At 53.6% G+C, this 18,716-nt stretch overlaps 1 long non-coding RNA gene across 2 annotated transcripts; it reads right to left on the reverse strand.

Moving 5' to 3' along the window:
* Positions 1-5,946: 5,946 nt before the first annotated feature.
* Positions 5,947-14,369, reverse strand: LOC142905965 (uncharacterized). Of its 2 annotated transcripts, none has more exons than XR_012929989.1 (3): positions 13,869-14,369; positions 12,615-12,840; positions 5,947-7,966 (listed from the first exon to the last, which is right to left on the reverse strand). It is a non-coding gene; the product is annotated as an uncharacterized LOC142905965 (long non-coding RNA). The 2 variants fall into 2 exon arrangements; XR_012929988.1 differs by having other exon boundaries at positions 5,947-7,969.
* Positions 14,370-18,716: the final 4,347 nt, after the last annotated feature.

Genomic DNA, 18,716 nt, shown 5'->3' on the forward strand with positions numbered 1-18,716 from the left:
TCCTCCTCCTGTTTCGGTCTTAAACAGGGGGCGGTAAATGCGATGCCACCACCTGTGAGCCAATCAGGCGGTCGCGAAAGATTTGCGAACCGATTACCAGTTTCGACGAGTCCAGAACCGGTAACCGTTTGCAGTGGAATGTTTTTTTAAATCAGGGGCTGCCCGTTCATAGAGGCGAAGGAGGCGGTCGCCTGGGGCGCCACGTTAAGTGGGGGAAATACAAATGAAAATAACGAAGTCGTCATTATTTCAATTCAATCTTGATTTGAAGCTCTCGTGACTGCAGGAATCCATACTCTCTGGTTATTTCGTTAAAGTCATCACGTGGTAGGTAGAGAAAATAAAATAGATAACGACGTTTCGATCGCAATCGTCTTCTCCCACCTAAAGATGATCGCCTGTGTGGCGATCGAAACGGCCAGATCTATTGTTGTTTCTACCTACGTGACTTTACCGAAAGAACCAAAGAGTATTATTTCAATTCCCGTGCGTGGACAGAGGGAATGTAAATTATATTTTTTATAATATTATTTTATGTTATGATAATATTATTTTATTAATTCCCTTCTACGTGGTGGTGACTTTACCGAAAGAACCAAGAATATGAATCCCTGCAGTCACGAAAGCTTTAAGTCGAAATGTAAATGATAGTTAAGTTCTCGACATTGCTGAGGATGTATTGGTTGGGCAGACGGACAAACCGAATAATTCAGCCTCTGTTTAAAAAAAAAATCCGCTTACAAAAACATTAAAACGGAAAAATGGTGAAAAAATATTTCCCAGTTTACCAAAAGTCTCAGTCCAGATCTCCCATTGGGGTGGGTGGGGATCTCCCCTTAGGGGTAGGTGAGGATCTCCCCTTGGGGTGGGGATCTCCCCTTGGGGTGAGGATCTCCCCTTGGGGGTGGGGATCTCCCCTTGGGGTGGGTGGGGATCTCCCCTTGGGGGTGGGGATCTCCCCTTGGGGTGGGTGGGGATCTCCCCTTGGGGTGGGTGGGGATCTTCTCTTGGGGGTGGGTGGGGATCTCCCCTTGGGGTGGGTGGGGATCTCCCCTTAGGGGTGGGGATCTTCTCTTGGGGGGGGGGGGGTGGGGATCTCCCCTTGGGGGTGGGTGGGGATCTCCCCTTGGGGAGGGGGGGGGATCTCCCCTTGGGGGGGGGGGTTGGGATCTCCACTTGGGGGGGGGGGTGGGGTGGGGATCTCCCCTTGGTCGGGGGGGGGGTGGGGATCTCCCCTTGGGGGGGGGGGATCTACATCATCATCACTACCATCATCACTATCGTCATCATCATTACCATCATCATCACTATCATCATCACTACCACCATCATCACTACCATCATCATCACTATCATCATCACTATCATCATCACTACCATCATCATCATCACTACCATCATCATCACTACCATCATCACTATCATCATCATCATCACTATCATCATCATCACTATCATCATCATGACTACCATCAACATCGTTACCATCATCATCACTATCATCATCATCACTATCATCATCATCACTACCATCATCGACATCACTATCATCATCATCATCACTACCATCATCACTACCATCATCATCACTATCATCATCATCTTCACTACCATCATCATCACTACCATCATCGACAACACTATCATCATCATCACTATCATCATCACTACCAGCATCATCATCACTACCATCATCATCATCACTACCATCATCATCATCACTACCATCATCGACATCACTACCATCATCATCATCACTACCATCATCGACAACACTATCATCATATTCGCCATCGCTATAATCATCACCATCGCCATCCCTATCATCATTATTATCCCCATCATCACTGCTGTCATCATCATCATCATCGCTATCATCGTCATCACCGTCATCTTCATCAGTCAATGGAAACGAGGCGAGTTGTGTGGTGAGTGTAATGATGGTGAGTTGTGTGGTGAGTGCAATGATGGTGACTTGTGTCTACATATACAACAGTTGTGTGGTGAGTGTAATGCTGGTGAGTTGTGTGGTGAGTGTGATGTTGGTGAGTTGTGTGGTGAGTGTAAGTAATGATGGTGAGTTGTGTGGTGAGTGTAATGATGGTGAGTTGTGTGGTGAGTGTAATGGTGGTGAGTTGTGTGATGAGTGTAATGCTGGTGAGTTGTGTGGTGAGTGTAATGATGGTGAGCAGTGTGGTGAGTGTAATGGTGGTGAGTTGTGTGGTGAGTGTAATGATGGTGAGTTGTGTGGTGAGTGTAATGATGGTGAGTTGTGTGGTGAGTGTAATGCTGGTGAGTTGTGTGGTGAGTGTAATAATGGTGAGTTGTGTGGTGAGTGTAATGATGGTGAGTTGTGTGGTGAGTGTAATGATGGTGAGTTGTGTGGTGAGTGTAATGCTGGTGAGTTGTGTGGTGAGTGTAATGCTGGTGAGTGGTGTGGTGAGTGTAATGATGGTGAGTTGTGTGGTGTGTGTAATGATGGTGCGTTGTGTGGTGAGTGTAATAACATCGTAATAGGGGAGATGCAGAGAGAGGCAGAGACAGGAAGATTGGGAGAGACAAGGTGAGGGAGCGACAGGAAGAGACTTTTAAACAACTTTTATTGCCGCCAGCAGCAACAGCAGTGGAGGCGATTCCGATATGAAACACACAAAGTCACCAGCAACACAACACTAAAGAAAAGTCACGTGGTGCTGGTGGTGTTCATCGCGCATGCCACGGTGACGAGCGAGCGCTTCAGAAGGTGAACACGTGCGGTGGTGCCGTCCACGCTGGTACAGAGAGGGGCTTGTCCGGCTCCCCAGCGTTCGAACAAGACGCGCTGCACATCACCGACACGTGTGTGGTACGTGGCGTGCTCCAGCCGGAGCCGCGCCTTGAGCAGGCCCCTGAACACTGGAAGCAGCACAGAGCAGCCGTCAGTGTCACCTTGCAGCGTCTTTTTACCTCGTTCTGTACACCGCCAACTTCGCCTGAGCACAGGGGAAGTTGGCGAGGTCATGACGCTTGTTAGCCAGGTAAGGCACCACCTCATATACGAAGCTGCTGTTGTAGAAGGGCACCCCCAGTTTCCTGAAGATGTCCCCCAAAAGGCGGAACATTGGTTTGAGTCGCTGGCAGTGTGAGTACCGGTGGGGCAGATCCTCCCTGGCACCGCAGGAGATGCACCAAGTCTGTTACCCCTGGCGAGATTCGGCTGAGCCACACGGCCGATGGCAACGTGCAGTGTGCCAACCTCCACCGGAGGTCACCGCAGCGTTTGGCTAACGGGAGACCTTGTACATTTGTTTACACTGAGGGGCGGTTGCAATGAGGGGAGGGAAATGGTCTCTCCATTTTGTGTCCGGTAGGTCAGCCAGGTCCCGGGAATGCAGCGCCTCGACACAGCCACGTGCAGAGCGCTGTGTTTGGGGCGCTCTTCAGGGGCACGTTCCTGCAGCCTCGGAGCTTCAGTAGCTTGGCGATCTCAGCTGCGGTCTTCCACTTGGGCTGGTGGGGGCCTGCACGAGGTGGAAGACTGTCCCGCAGCCCTGCCGATGTGAGGCGTTGAGCCAGGGTCCCTCTCTCCTCTGATCCCCTGGAAGAGGCCGTTGCAGAACGAGGGGCTCGTTCAGGAACCGCGCGAGGTCGTAGGGCGCGCGCGTTCCGCTCCGCTCGAAGCTCCGCCACGCGTCCAAGAGGCTCTGGTGATAACCTGGCAGCCTCGTGTAGTCGACCAGGCTCAGGTTCGTCAGGAAGAGCCCCTCTCCGTACCCCAGGCACCCACCCTGCATTCCTCAGCAGGGCGAGGGCCGGCGACTTCCAGGGTAGCTCCTCCCGGTCGTACAGCAGCCGCCTGACGGCCACGAACCTGAAGCTCGTGACCCTGGCGGCGACGTCCACCGGGACCCTGGCCGCCCTCGCCCACCGGCAGGCAGAGAACGCCCGGCCTGAACCGGTGCTTCCCGTGCCAGGCGAAGCGCGCGAGTGAGCGGTCGACTCCGGTGAGTAGCCAAGCAGGAGGCTGGAGGGCCTTGGTCTTGTGCCACAACACGGATGCAGCCAGGAAGAGAGGGAGAGACAAGGGAGGGAGAGACAGCAAGAGAGGGAGAGACCAGGGAGGGGAGAGACGTGGAGAGAGCGAAGGGCACACCGAGAAAGGGACAGGGAGAGACCAAGAGTTAAAGGTGAGTAGACAGAGCTCTTGGCACACTCCTCATGTTTTCACAGCCTGCCATCATCCATGGCTAGCTCTGTGAGTACAGAAGCGATGTTCTGGGGAGAGTGGAACTCGGTGCTCGGGCTCGCTAGGTTTCTTGTGTGACTTGTAACCTTATTTGTCGTGATTTCTGTACAGTTCATCCGCGCCGTTCGTTGAAGCATTCATCGCAGGCAGGCAAGCGCGCAGCAGTGCCCACACTCTCGTCCTTGTCTTTTAACTCGCATGTCTGTTTATACCTTGGCCGCATATTGTGCTTTTTTGTTGTTGTATTCTGTAGGGTTCCGGTTATGGGTTGTGCTGCCCTCTTAGAGCTTCAAGCATCGTGAGCTCAAGAGCGGCACGCGCAAATAAATCCTCCTCTCGTTCAGTGGACGAGTGGCTCGCTGGACTTGGCCGACCTGCTGGAGCAGGGCCTGAGGATGCTTCCCTCCCCACAGGTGAGCATCATCTCTGTTGTGTCTATGGGAACCTTTTTTTTTGCCAATGTGAAGAAGAAGATGATGATGATGATGATGACAAACCTTGACACGATGAGATTGTTCTGTTTCACGAGGACAGCAGTTGTCGCACAGAGCCCCCAGATGACAAGAGCTTTCGGCAGCATGTATTTTACAACTGGTTATCATTATGAGTATTGCTATTGCACCGGTTTACCCAGGAAAGCGTCACCGAGACTCTTATTCAGGAGGGTTCTACCTAGTTTCCGCAGAAGCCGGGGAGGGTGGCGATATTGCTGCTGCGTGTAACCTCCCGCACCTCCGATGACCACGGTTGGCTACGGACGGTGCGAAACAAGTTCATCAAACAAGCTCATCCAACAAGCTCATCAAACATACACACAGAGAGTAACAGGCGTCACCCTCTCCGGCAAGATGACGAAGATACACCGGTGTATGGCAAGGCGTCGCGTCTGCTTAATCACACGTGTTTGTGGTGTGCAAACAAACATGCTTCGGTCATGTTGCATGCATCGGTCCTTGAAACGGATTTGCCTCCACCAGAGAGGGCCTCCTTTATGGCCTTGTCTCGCCACCGGTGTTAGACCGGAGAACAACGCCGACAGGCACAGGTGGGTAAAGTCTGTGTTTGTTGTCATCACCTGCGCTGTGCTGGTGTAAGCACATGGATCGGATCAATGCGGGTTATTGCTTTGAAGGGTTGATCCATCGATGCAATTATCAGTAAGCAGCACCTCTCTCCGCTGCAGGGTCTCTGTGCAGTGGTGAGTGGTGGCTCACGCATCCCACCAATCTTCTCTCAGGGGTGACGCTGCTTCTTCGATCCCTGTCGTTTACTTATTTCATATTTAATTATTTGTCAAGTCACTAAAGTTTTGTAATTCGCCAAATATTTGCTTGACTCACCGCCCCATGTGATAGTCCCACAAGTTGGGTAGTAGTTATGTGAGGGAGAAGGAACATGGAACCATTCTTGCCAGTATCAAAGTGGGTTTTAGCCTTTCTGGCAAAAAGAAAAACAGTTGTGTTAAGATATTCAAACACCAAACAGAAACATTTTGCAAGGAATCGTGTCTGCATTAACCACACATACTTGTGGTGAACATGGAAACAAAACAAAAAACATGCTATGGTAGTATATGATAATGCATTGTCTTTGAAACTGATTGGTCTACACCGGAGACAGCTTTATTTAGGGCCTAGTCTCAACCAGTGTTAGACCAGAGGACGCCAAAAGGCGAACAGCACAAAGACAATGCCACTATCAGGACATTGAGAGCTCGGGATGAGCAGCTACAACATGGGACCTTCCTATAGTGAGGAAGAAGTAGTACATTGAGGGAAAAAAAGTATTTGATCCCCTGCTGATTTTGTACGTTTGCCCACTGACAAAAAAATAATCAGTCTACAATTTTAATGGTAGGTTTATTTGAACAGTGAGAGACAGAATAACAACAACAAAATCCGGAAAAACGCATGTCAAAAATGTTATAAATTGATTTGCATTTTAATGAGGGAAATAAGTATTTGACCCCCTCTCAATCAGAAAGACACCTATCCACAGAAGCAATCAATCAATCAGATTCCAAACTCTCCACCATGGCCAAGACCAAAGAGCTCTCCAAGGATGTCAGGGACAAGATTGTAGACCTACACAAGGCTGGAATGGGCTACAAGACCATTGCCAAGCAGCTTGGTGAGAAGGTGACAACAGTTGGTGCGATTATTCGCAAATGGAAGAAACACAAAATAACTGTCAATCTCCCTCGGCCTGGGGCTCCATGCAAGATCTCACCTCGTGGAGTTGCAATGATCATGAGAACGGTGAGGAATCAGCCCAGAACTACACGGTGAGATCTTGTTAATGATCTCAAGGCAGCTGGGACCATAGTCACCAAGAAAACAATTGGTAACACATTTCCCTCATTAAAATGCAAATCAATTTATAACATTTTTACATGCGTTTTTCTTGATTTTTTTGTTGTTATTCTGTCTCTCACTGTTCAAATAAACCTACCATTAAAATTATAGACTGATCATTTCTTTGTCAGTGGGCAAACGTACAAAATCAGCAGGGGATCAAATACTTTTTCCCCTCACTGTATGGGTTCATAAGCCAACTTAGCCCCGGGCTGAAGAGGTGGAGGAAGTAGCTGGTACAGAGGCAAGGTGGAGAGAGAGAGGGAGAGACGGAGTAAGAGAGGCAAGGAGTGACAGGGAGAGAACGCAGAGAAAGTGAGCATGGGAGCGTGAGAGATAACGAGAGATAGAGGGACAGATCGACAGTGGCAAAGAACGGAGGAGAGAGACGCAAAGAACGATGGAGCGAGGGACGGGGAGAGAGGGCGAGCTGGTAGCCTGGATAGAGGGAGTAAGGAGAGGCAGGAACGGAGTGGAGGGAGATGGAGGAAGAGGAAGTGAGATGGAGAGATGTCGGCGCAAGGCAGAGTGGAGAGCGGTGGAGGGGTATGGAGAGGGGCAGCGGAGGAGGGAGAAACTCAAGGTGGAGGGGGAGTGATGGAGAGATGGGGAGAGGTGGAGGGAGATTGAAACAGATGAACCTGTATAGGCACGGAGAAACGGACGGAGAGGCACGGAGAGGGTGAGATGGAGGATGGGGGCAGGATAGGCAGAGAAGAGTGGATGGAGATGGAGAGAGAGGCGTGTTGGGGGAGGTGGAGGGAGAAACGGGGAGATAGAAGCAGAGAGGGAGAGTTGAGAGAGAGGAGGAGGAGGGCCTGGAGGAGGGAGAAGTGGACAGAGATGGATGGGGAGACAGGGTGGGGGGGGTAGAGGAGCGAGGGTGGGGGCGCTCTGTGGAGTGGCTACAGGTGTTTGTGGGCGACTCGAGTACAACCAGCGGCTCATTACTCCCCATGGCAACTCCCCGGCGCCTATTGAGGCGATGACAGCGACCAGAGGCTGCAGGTGCAATCACCACCCCTGTGCCTCCTCATTGTGCAGCCTCCTGAGGGGCACGGGAGGCGTGGGGGGGGGGTGTGCGGAGTGGGGGGGGGGGCGCTCTCTGCTGAGGAGTGGAGAGCTCTCCTGCTGCGTGCGGAGAGTTGCACACGCAGAGACAAAGGCACAGACCGCCCGTGTAGCCTCAACCAGACCGTTGGGGCAAGTGCTGTTGGCAAGTGCTGTTGGCAAGTGCTGTTGGCGCACGAGGAAGATGTGAAGTGAGGGAACACCACAGCCGGCCGCCTTTGTCTCCCCGGTCTGAAAAAAAGCAGCGCAGAGGCGCAGCGGAGAGGCGGATGCAGAGCGCCGGAGAGGACCCTCTGGAGGAGACACCCCGCACCGACTGCTGACAAGGAGACAGAGCAGACAATAGCGTTCCCTTAATGCATCCGTCTCTTCACGTGAGCAAGTAAAGTGTCCTTTACCACACCCCGTCAGCCACACGATCTTCCTTTTGCTGGAAGTGCATTGTTTCAGGAGCATTGGTTTGGTTCGGTCCAAGTGCAATGATGACCGGCAGACGTTCTTCAATTAGTAAGAGCCTTTTGTACAGTGCAGGATTAAGCTCGTGTGGGGCCTGTAGCGTGTGTGTTATAAAGGGGTCCTAAATAAAAATTAAAACACAAATGTTTTTACTTGCGTTGTAAAGTAATTGTAACGTTCATTTGCTATACAGCCGGATAATACGATGCGACAAATCGCTGACCTTAAACACCCAGTCGTTCATAAAAGTTGAAGGCGGTATAGTACTACAGTAATTGAGCAAGTGCAGAATTACTGAAACGGAATTGATAGCTTGAAAGCATTTAGCGCGGGGCCCTTTAAAATGCGGGGCCCGTAGCTACATTTGATACCTTTGCTACTAGGATAATCCGGCACAGCCTTTATTGTCGACACGAACACCGCCTTCAAGCACTAACTCAGTCTTCTCTCCAAACGTCCCCTCCCCTCAAGCTTCCCCTTTTTATATCCCTCAGACCCCCTTTCTCGAAGGTTCCCTGACCTGCTTTCCTCAGCCACTCCTCGTCCTCCTTCTCTAAGGGTTCTCAACGGCTCTCCTGTCAGGCAATTTTTGTTTCCTGCCCTTTGCGTTTGTATCTTTCCTCCGATCCCTTCAATTTCTGTCCCTCACCGCCAATGGCCTTCCAGGCCTCTCTGTACCTCCCCTTTCTATGTCATCCACCCCACGTGGTCTCTCCCAGATTTGGGGGAACCAATCGGAGGCCTTGTTTCACTTCCTGACTGCCCGTTTTTGCACACACACCATACGCAGTCTCAGGTAAGTTGTCTGTTTTGTTTCGGTCTTTTACATAACCCCCTTTCCCCTTAAATAAACAAAAAAAATCCGTCCCCGCCTAGCACCAGGGAAGGGAATAACGAAGCACAACAGACCACAGGAAGCCCGAGGAGAAACCCACCAACATGAAAGTGATCACATCACAATGGCATCACGTGTTTGAGACTCATGTGAGCCCCTTGTGGTATGGCCCCGCAACAATGTCATTATGTGTCCGACTTGGGCAATAAGCAATTACATTAACAACCTTGACCTATTGTCTGTGTATCTGAGAATAAGCGATCATGCAGTCTGAGTGTCTTTCCGGCACGCAAACTACACACATTCCCACAGTTAACCAACCCAACAACTCAGCAAGACTGCGGGAACGACGAGGTGCAACTATCGCTTGCTCTGCCCAGGAACAGCGCGAGCGAAACCGTGTGCATCTTGCACGGCTCCTCTTTGCCGGACCGGCGTACGCTGCAGGGCCCAGCGGTAAGCCGTCCTATATCAGGCTCCATCCTGGGGGCGGCATAGGAGCACGCACAGGTGACATAGGCGCTGCAGGCGGCTGCTGCGGTGTGTCAGACACCCCAGACTCCGGCAGAACAAGGTATGAAGATGGGTTCCATGGGTGATGATGGAGGTAAGGTTTGAGGCGCGATGGGTGAACATACCAACCGTATGCGTACACATTGCGGCCGGTTCACCTCGATGATTTCGACCGGGCCCTGCCATGGCCGGTGCACTTTAGGGAGAGGTTCGTAATGGGAACTGCGGGCAATGCAACCAAGTTTAGTCACCCACTGCCCAGGGAAGTAGTGTATGAACCCGTCGCAATGTATTTCGCTGGATAGCGGCCTGTGCTTTAGCGGTGTTCGCCGTTGACGCTGTCCGCGTTTCGAGCAATCGGTCGAGCGTCAACTGCAGGGACGCAGGCCGATCGGACACATCTGTAGGGGGCTTACTCAGCTGAGTCTCCATTGGAGGTTCAGGTTCACGGCCGTACTTGATATGGACGGGAGAAAATCCCGTGGAGGCATGTGAGGCCAGGCTATATGCTGCCAAGACCCCCCGGAACATGGAGATCCCAATCAGTTTGCATCGTATCCACGGCTTGGCAGAGCATAGCTGTTATGGTTCTATTCAGCGGTTCCACCATACCATCTGTTTGAGGGTAGTACGGGGAAGTGCAAACCTTCTTTGTGCTCAGCTCCTCGCACACCTCCCGTAGGAGTTTTGATGAAAAAACGTGGTCCCTGGTCGGTGAGGAGCTGCTCGGGAGGGCCTTAGTCCATCACGTATCCGTGAAGTAACGCGTCAGCAATTGATGCGGCCATTTGGTCAGGCAGTGGCCAGGCCATCTGCCACCTCATAAAATACTCGACTCCCACCAGGCGAAAAGGATTTCCCCTTGGTGAGCATGGGAAGGGCCTGAGAATATTGAAGGTGACCAATTCGTTTATCCTGGACACTATGATGGACTGCAAGGGAGGCTGTGACGTGTACACTTTGTGTAACCTGCAACCAAATCATACACATCAGCAGATATACGCGGCCAGTAATAATCACACTGCAAAGTCAACAGCGTCTTGCGGCACCCTAGATGCAATAGTTTGTTTGCAACCTCCCGCTTCAAGCTGCCTCGCAGGGATGTGAGCACCACCGCACATTGCCGGCGAGCGATCCCATCTCACCACATCAGCAACCCCTCGTACTGCACAAGCTGAGACCCTACTGGGGAGGTTAACGCAGATTGGTCTGCATTTACCCAGCGGCGCAAGCGTAGCAGGCTGGCATCATCAACTTGCAGCTGTCCGCACTCGATGTAAGTCAGACTAAACGCATAGTCCCTGCATGGTTCGTCTGCTGAAGGCACCGCAGGCTGTACCTATGTTACCATCGCCGGCGCCTCAATAACGGTAGGCTTGTATCGGCCAGCGCCCGAGTCACACATACACGGGTCCTCGCGAGGTAACCGTGGCAACGTGTCAGCATTCCCATGCTTTAGGCTCTTCCGATGTATGACTTGGTAGTGCGACAACTTGTCCGACGGCTGGTCTACGTGCAAGGAGTACTGCAGGGCGGCGTGATCGGCGTGAACTGTGAATTTTCTGCCATACAGGTAAGGTGTATATGCCGCACAAAGTGCAGGATTGCAAACAATCCTCGGCGAGTTGCGCAATAACGCTGCTCCGCTGGCGAAAGAACGCGACTACCATAGGCAATGACAACTTCAACCCCTATCCACAGATCACTGGCGTCTGTGTCTGGGATGAAGGGCAGGGAGAAGTCCGGGTAAACCAGGAGCGGAGCTTGCGTGAGACGATTGCACAGCCTGACAAAAGCAATTTCCTCCTTCGCCCCCCCCATTGAAACTTTTGGTTCGTCGCCATTAACGTGTGCTACGTACATCACCCACCGATTTCAGGGTCGGTCAATTTCACGCACACGCCCTCTTGTTGGGAACCGTGGCAACACCCGACGCGCTCGCATCGTGGCCCAAATATCGCACGGACGATTGCATTAGGTGACATTTAAAACGGTTTCAGTTTCAGGTGTACCATGCACACCCTGGGCCAATACCGCGTGGAGCCGCTGCAAATGCTCATCGAATGTATGGCTGAAGACGATAACATCATCCAGATAAATAAGGCCAGAGTCCCACTGCAATCCCACTAGGACCAACTCCATCAACTGCTGAAACACAGCAGGCACCGTCTCAAGTCCCATCGGGAGACAGTTAAAATGCTAAAATCCTTGAGGTGTACGGAATGCCGTCTTAGCCTTTGAGGACTCATCCAAGGGCAGTTACCAAAATCCCGATAACAAGTCCAGCATGGAATGTTTTTCTCCGGATAAGGCGTCTAAGGAGTCATCAATGCGCAGATATGCATCGGCTAGCGTAACCTTGTTAAGGCGACGAAAATCTACGCAAAAATGCAGACTGCCATCCGGATTTTTAGCCAACATGAGAATCGCCCCCCGAGGGCTAGTGGACGGGGAAATGATCTCCGAAGTGAGCGTGTCGTCCACTGCCTGCTGCACGTGTTGCTTTTCTACCGGGCTCATGCGACCCGAATTTAATCGAATAGGGGGCGCATCTCCTGTATCAATGTGATCCGACATGAGCAGAGTACGGCCTATGTCATAGAGCTACTGAACACATCCGAGTATTGAAGGAGCGTCGATCTCAACTGGCCCTGCTGTGCATCTGACAGCTCCGGATTTTCCCCAGGGAGTTTTTTTTTCTATTCCGGCCAAGCATCATCGGCCGACGGCGGTTCCTTTTTCCGACCCTTGCAACTACCGTTTCCGGCGAGTCATCCGATTCAAGGGCCACAGGCACCACGTGAAGCAATACCGCCCCCCGTCTGAACAGTGGTCGGTCCTTCCCCGACATTTAGCACTTGCAGGAACGGTCTTTGGTTCACGCTCAAAACTGTCTGTGCACCTGCCCAATGTTAACCTGCAGCAAAATGGGTTCCAGCATTTAAGTATCGCGCTCCCCCCCCGGTATACAGCCGTGGTAGGTTCTCTCGTTTCCCGAGAGACTCGTCGATTTCACATGGAGACCAATGCACTTAAATAAAAACCCGTGTGTTTAACATAGCGATCAACAGAAAGTGACCCATATAAGACTCACACGACCTGCTCACCCCCCCCACCCACCCCTCCACCATGGTCTAACCGTGGTGGATCCCCCGTTTACCTGGCAGCGTTTCAGAATCCTCCCCACATTGTTTCAGCCGCAGCGCGCCGGGAGATGGAATCGAACCGCGGCTCTCCCTGTGGCTCGCGAGTCCAAGTGCGATACCAACCACGAAACCGGGGACAGCAGCGGCATCCTCCAAACTTGCGAATCATCCACGATCATTCGGCACCGACCTTTCTCGCCAGGTGCTCCACCAAATTACTGCGTCATTGTCAGAGGACACCTGTGTCGGGGGGGGGGTGGGGTGGTGGGGGATGATTGGGCAGTCATTACCCAGGAGCCTGTCGCCACTTCAAAGTGGATGCTAAAGATCGCGTGACGTCATTCGCAAGAGGCGGCTATTATCGTGCCCGTGCGATTGTGGAGGGGAGGAGGCTGTTAGCACTCACGCTCTCACCCTTGACGTCACCTCTCCCTGCAGCCTCACCCCCTTGTCTCCCTCTCTCCTTTCCCGTACATCTCCTTTATCTGTCTCTCTTATCTCACTCTGCCTCTCCCCTCTCCTTCCTCGTGGTCTCTTCACTCTCGTCTCAGATGACCTCTGGATTCGTCGCATAATCCATATACACACACGCGCTCATGTACACACACACACGTACACAAAGATCTTCCCTGTAGCCTGCAACAGACTGTAGGGGCAAGTGCTGTTGCCGAGCAGCACCTATGAAGGCCGGGACGCCACACGTTCGTAGGTAGCCAGCACCACGCCCGGCCGCCTTTTGTCTCCCCAGTGGCGATGTTTAAACACCGCACCAGGTAATTATTAGAGACTGAGTCGATCTAGGAGAGACCCGGGACCGATTCCGATAATCGTCACTGGTGTTGGCCGTGAACGGGACTCGAAACTCGCGGTCACCGGGTTTGTAGTGCAGCGCCCAAATCGCTACACGACCGCTCCACTACATGCCCACGCACGCACGTGGAATGAGCGGCTTTCGCGACAGGTCGTGTCGGGGCAGCGGTCCCCAACCTTTTTGGGAAACCAGGGACCGGTTTCGTGGAAGACAATTTTTTTTGTTCACGGACCCGGGGCGGGCAGGCGGAGGGCGGTTCATCATTGGGTCTTTCCCTGTTTTCAAAGAAGCTCCCCAGCGACGTTTGTTTTTGACTCGTCGTGGCTACCAGGGGGTTAGAGCTCGTGGGCTTCATACCAACGCCACGTGACTGAGACAAGTGCGCAGTGCGGGAAAGAGGGAGCGGACGGAAGAGGTAAATAATAAAATAATGGGGGCGGGCCACGCGCGGGCTCACCGCTCTCGCCTCCTGCTGTACGGCCCGGTTCCTAACAGTACCAGCCCGCGGCCCGGGGGTTGGGGACCCCTGCTGTAGAGGGTACTCTCTTCTTTATTCACATTCGGGTACACCACAGGCCAACCTTATCCTCTTCCGTCTCCGAGTACACACGGAGATGCTAGCAGCCCCACGGCTACACGTGGTCGATCCCACAGCGTGGTTCCGTCCGCCCCACTCCCGGCCTCGCCGCTGGTTGACGGCGCGCCGGCGAGGGTTGTGGGACTTCGCGAGAGACCCCCCACGTGGCCGAACGACGGAGAGAGTTGACGGCGAGCAGCGCCGCAGTCCGTACCCAAGGCTCCCCACACCGACCACGAGTCCTCCTCCGCCTCCGCTTATATAGCCGCAGGCGCGGCTAGGCTCCGCCTCCGCTTGTATTGCCGCAGGCGCGGCTAGGCTCCGCCTCCGCTTGTATTGCCGCAGGCGCGGCTAGTCTCTGCCTCCGGCCACGCCCTCTCGTGGAACCTTCCGGTCGGTTCCCGGAGTGTCTCGGCCAGCCCCGCCCCCTACCTTCGTCCCAGATACCTCTCCCTTTGTGATTGGACGATGTCTAGAGCGGTGCCTGTACCCGTGCTTCCCTTTTACAACCAGTAGACGTCACTATGTCATTACACATGTACAGACATACATGTGGTTTATCCACTGCTGGATGCTACGGCCCTCCAATCCATCTCGCTCATCGCTCCGTCTCCCTCGGTGGAGGTCCCGCGTTGGCGCCTCCTGCCCTGCCCCCCACCTAGCCCCGGGGGGGGGGGGGGCAGGGGGTGCGGGGAGGGTGCGAGATGTCTCCGGTTAGGTTGGGTGGGGGGCAGTGCCGTACGATCAGCCCTGGTGGAAAGGGGGTGCGCGTGGGGGTACTTGAGTGGGAGGGGGTGGAAGTAGAGAGGAGGAGGGGGGGGGATCGGAGAGAGCGCTTTGCGAGGTACAGGAGGGGCGAACTCCGTTCACTGAGCTCTCACCCCCCCCCCCCCCCCCCCCCACGAGGCATTCATTCAACACGCGGATTGAGGAGCGGGGGGAGAGGCGAGGAGCCGCCGCTAATGAGTTCTGTGTTTGTTCGATAGCGCCGAGTCGAGGGTCATGGCCGCGCTCGGGACCGGCACGTGGTCCGCTCCGACGGAATAAACAGTGCCTTTTCAAGCGGAGCACAAAACCCCCCGGCTCCTCGCTGATTTGTTTTTCCAACACCCCCGCCCCTCTATTACCCCCCCCCACCCCCACCCCCACCCCCCTCCATTCTGTGTTTCCACCGGTAGGGATTGGCCGACAAAGGGAGCGGAGAATGCATCCGTGCCGCAATTAGTGCCACAAAGATCCCCCGGATAGCCTCGATGCGCTGCAGGAGCAAGTGCTGAAGACGGGGAACGGCGCGCGTCGGTAGCCAGCACAACTACGCCCGGCCGCCTTTGTCTCCCCCGGTGGCGATGTTTACACACCAGGGACTCATTTGAGGCTGAGTCGACCTAGGGGGAGGCCCGGGATCGCTTGTGCCAGGCTAGGTACACTTGAAGGCCACGTGAAGTGTCGAAGGCTCGCTGCTGGCAGGAGGTCACGGGACAGACCCAGGTGCCATGGGTTGACTGAGACGACTGGCAGATGGCACCACCTGTGCTCCTCACTGCGCCACCTCGCTACGTTTTAGCTGCCTGGCGTTTCGCTCGTTGTTGTGAGCGTCGCTCCTCTGCCCTCCGTTGTTGTTGGAGGACGACTGCCTCCAGCTGCTCAGCATCGTTCTTCACGAGCCTCCACCACAGAGGCCGATCTTCATACCGCTGGTACCAGTCATCGGCAAGTCCACTCAGCTTAACATCCTCCTGTACCACATCAGTTCATCTCCTCTCCAGCCCGTGCCGCACCCGTTTAGCCCCTTCTATCCGGCCAAACAAAATCTGCATGCGATGACTGGGGATGCGAAGGCTGGGCATGCGAGCTATGTGACCCAGCCAATACGGCCTTGTCAGCCGGAGGAGCTCACTGATGGGAATGTGTCCAGATCTTTCAAGAATCTGTGAGCTGCTCACACAATCCAGCCTGGTGAAACCGAGGATGGATCGTAGGCAGGCCAGCCTAAATATTTAAAACCGGCACAGATGTGCTATCAGAAGGGTCAACGTTTCGCAAGCACAGAGAAGGGAGGGCATGACTTTGGCCGAAAGGACCCGGAGTTTCGTGTGGACCGACAGACCAGGTAGCTTCCACAGCGTTACGCAGCTGACAAAAATAATTATTTGCTGCCAAACCGGAGTTGGCCATAAGCACACTACCCAGGTATTGACACTGCATATTCAGGTATGGAATATTGGATGATGAAAAATACCCAGGCAGGTACTTCGTTTTGGTGGGGCTGATGGTAAGGCTGCACCTCTTGGTGGCAAGCTCCAGGTTCAGCAGCAGCATAACCTACAACTCCTCAGAGTGAGCAGCAACCGCCAGATCATCAGCGTTTATCACATGGTTGAGCAATAGAGAGCCAACCATTCCTTGACCGCAGCGATAAGCCTCCCATTGTATATTGTACCAGGTATAAATTACACTGGTACAGCGATGGAAAAATGTTTGAATTACGCGATCGAAAATGATAATAAAGAGTGTTGGTGCCAGAGCACATCCCTGTCGCACCCCAAGATGAACAGGGAATGGCTTTGACTCCTGGCCGCGCAATGAAACCTCCTGCCCGCCATCATGGCATTCTTAATGGTTGTGAGCAGAGAGTCAGGGACACTGAAAGCACGAAGAACCCAGAGCCCTGGCCTACTGATGGTATCACGAGACTTGAGCAGGTCACTCAAGCAGAGATCTTCATTCCCTTTGGTATTCCCCACACTTATGGCATGCGTGCAGGACCGCCCCAGCCTGAAACCACGTTGGGGGTCTCCGCGAGTCGCTCAGCGTGCTGCCTGGTAAGGCGATGTCGAATAATCCTTGCCAGGCCCTTTCCCGGCACACTGAGGAGGGAGACGCCCATGGTAGTTGTTACAATCAGTACGGTCCCCCTTATTAAAGAGGGCGACCACCCCTCACATACAAAGACAAAGCTCCCCCGTATAACCTTAACAGAATGTTGGAGAGAGTGCTGTTTGCGTCTTCCTATGAAGGCCGGCACGGCGCACGATCGGTGGATGGCCGGGACCACGCCCGGCCGCCTTTGTCTCCCGAGTGGCCATGTTTACACATCGCACCAGTTACTCATTTGAGCCTGAGTTGACCTAAGGGAAGCCCAGCACCGATTCAAATAATCGTCGCTGGTGTTGGCTGTGAACGCGAAACGAACTCAGTTCGAACAAAGACAAAGATCCCCCGTATAGCCTGGCTATACTATTGGGGAAAGTGCTGCTAGCGAGCACCTATGAAGGCCGACATGACCCTACACACACGTGCAGACACGCACACCCCTACACACGTGTACACACACACACCCCTACACACATGTACACACACACACCCCTACACACGTACACACACGCGCACCTCCTATACACACGTGCACACACCCCTACACACACGTGCACACACACACACCCCGACACACACGTGCACACACGCACACCCCTACACACGTGTACACACACACCCCTACACACACGTACACACACGCGCACCCCTACACACACGTGCGCACACACCCCTACACACACGTGCACACACACAAACCCCGACACACACGTGCACACGCACACCCCTACACACAAGTGCACACACGCACACCCCTACACACACGTGTACACACGTACACCCCTACACACACGTGCACACACACACACACCCCTACGTACTCGTGCACACATACACACCCCTACACACACGTGCACACACGTGCACACACGCACACTCCTACACACACGTGCACACACGTACACACACGTACACACGCACACCCCTACACACACGTGCACACACACGTGCACACACACACCCCTACACACACGTGCACACACGTGCACACACGTGCACACACGTGCACACACGTGCACACACGCACACCCCTACACACACGTGCACACACATACACACACGTACACACAAGCACACCCCTACACACACGTACACACACGTACACACGCACACCCCTACACACACGTGCACACCATAAACAAACGCATAGCCCATCTCACACGTGTACATACACACACACCCCTAAACAAACACAAAGATCCCCCGTATAGCCTTAACAGACTGTAGGGGCAAGTGCTGTTAGCGAGCACCTGTGAAGACCGGCACGGCACACGAGGGGGTGGGTAGCCAGCACCACGCACGGCCGCCTTTGTCTCACCAGTGGCGATGTTTACACACCGCACCAGGTACTCATTTTAGGCTGAGTCAACCTAGGGGAGGCCCGGGGCCAGCACAAATAATCATTCGCGTCGCCAGGTTCGTAGCGCGGCGTGCTAACTGCGTGTACACACACATAGCCCTACACACACATAGCCATACACACATACACACATGTGTACACACATGTGTACACACACATAGCCCTACACATATACACACACGTGTACACACACATAGCCCACACGTGTACACACACACACATGCAGACACGTGTACACACACACATGCACACACGTGTACACACACACATACACACACGTGTACACACACACATGCACACACGTGTACACACACACAGCCCTACACACACATAGCCCTACACACATACACACACATGTACACACACATAGCCCTACACACACACGAGTACACACACACATGTGTACACACACATAGCCCTACACACATGCACACACGTGTACACACACACACATGCACACACGTGTACACACACACACACATACACACACGTGT

Source organism: Petromyzon marinus, chromosome 60 (assembly GCF_048934315.1).
Source record: "Petromyzon marinus isolate PM22_M1 ecotype Great Lakes invasive population chromosome 60, UKy_Petmar_22M1.pri1.0, whole genome shotgun sequence".
Classification (NCBI taxonomy): domain Eukaryota; kingdom Metazoa; phylum Chordata; class Hyperoartia; order Petromyzontiformes; family Petromyzontidae; genus Petromyzon; species Petromyzon marinus.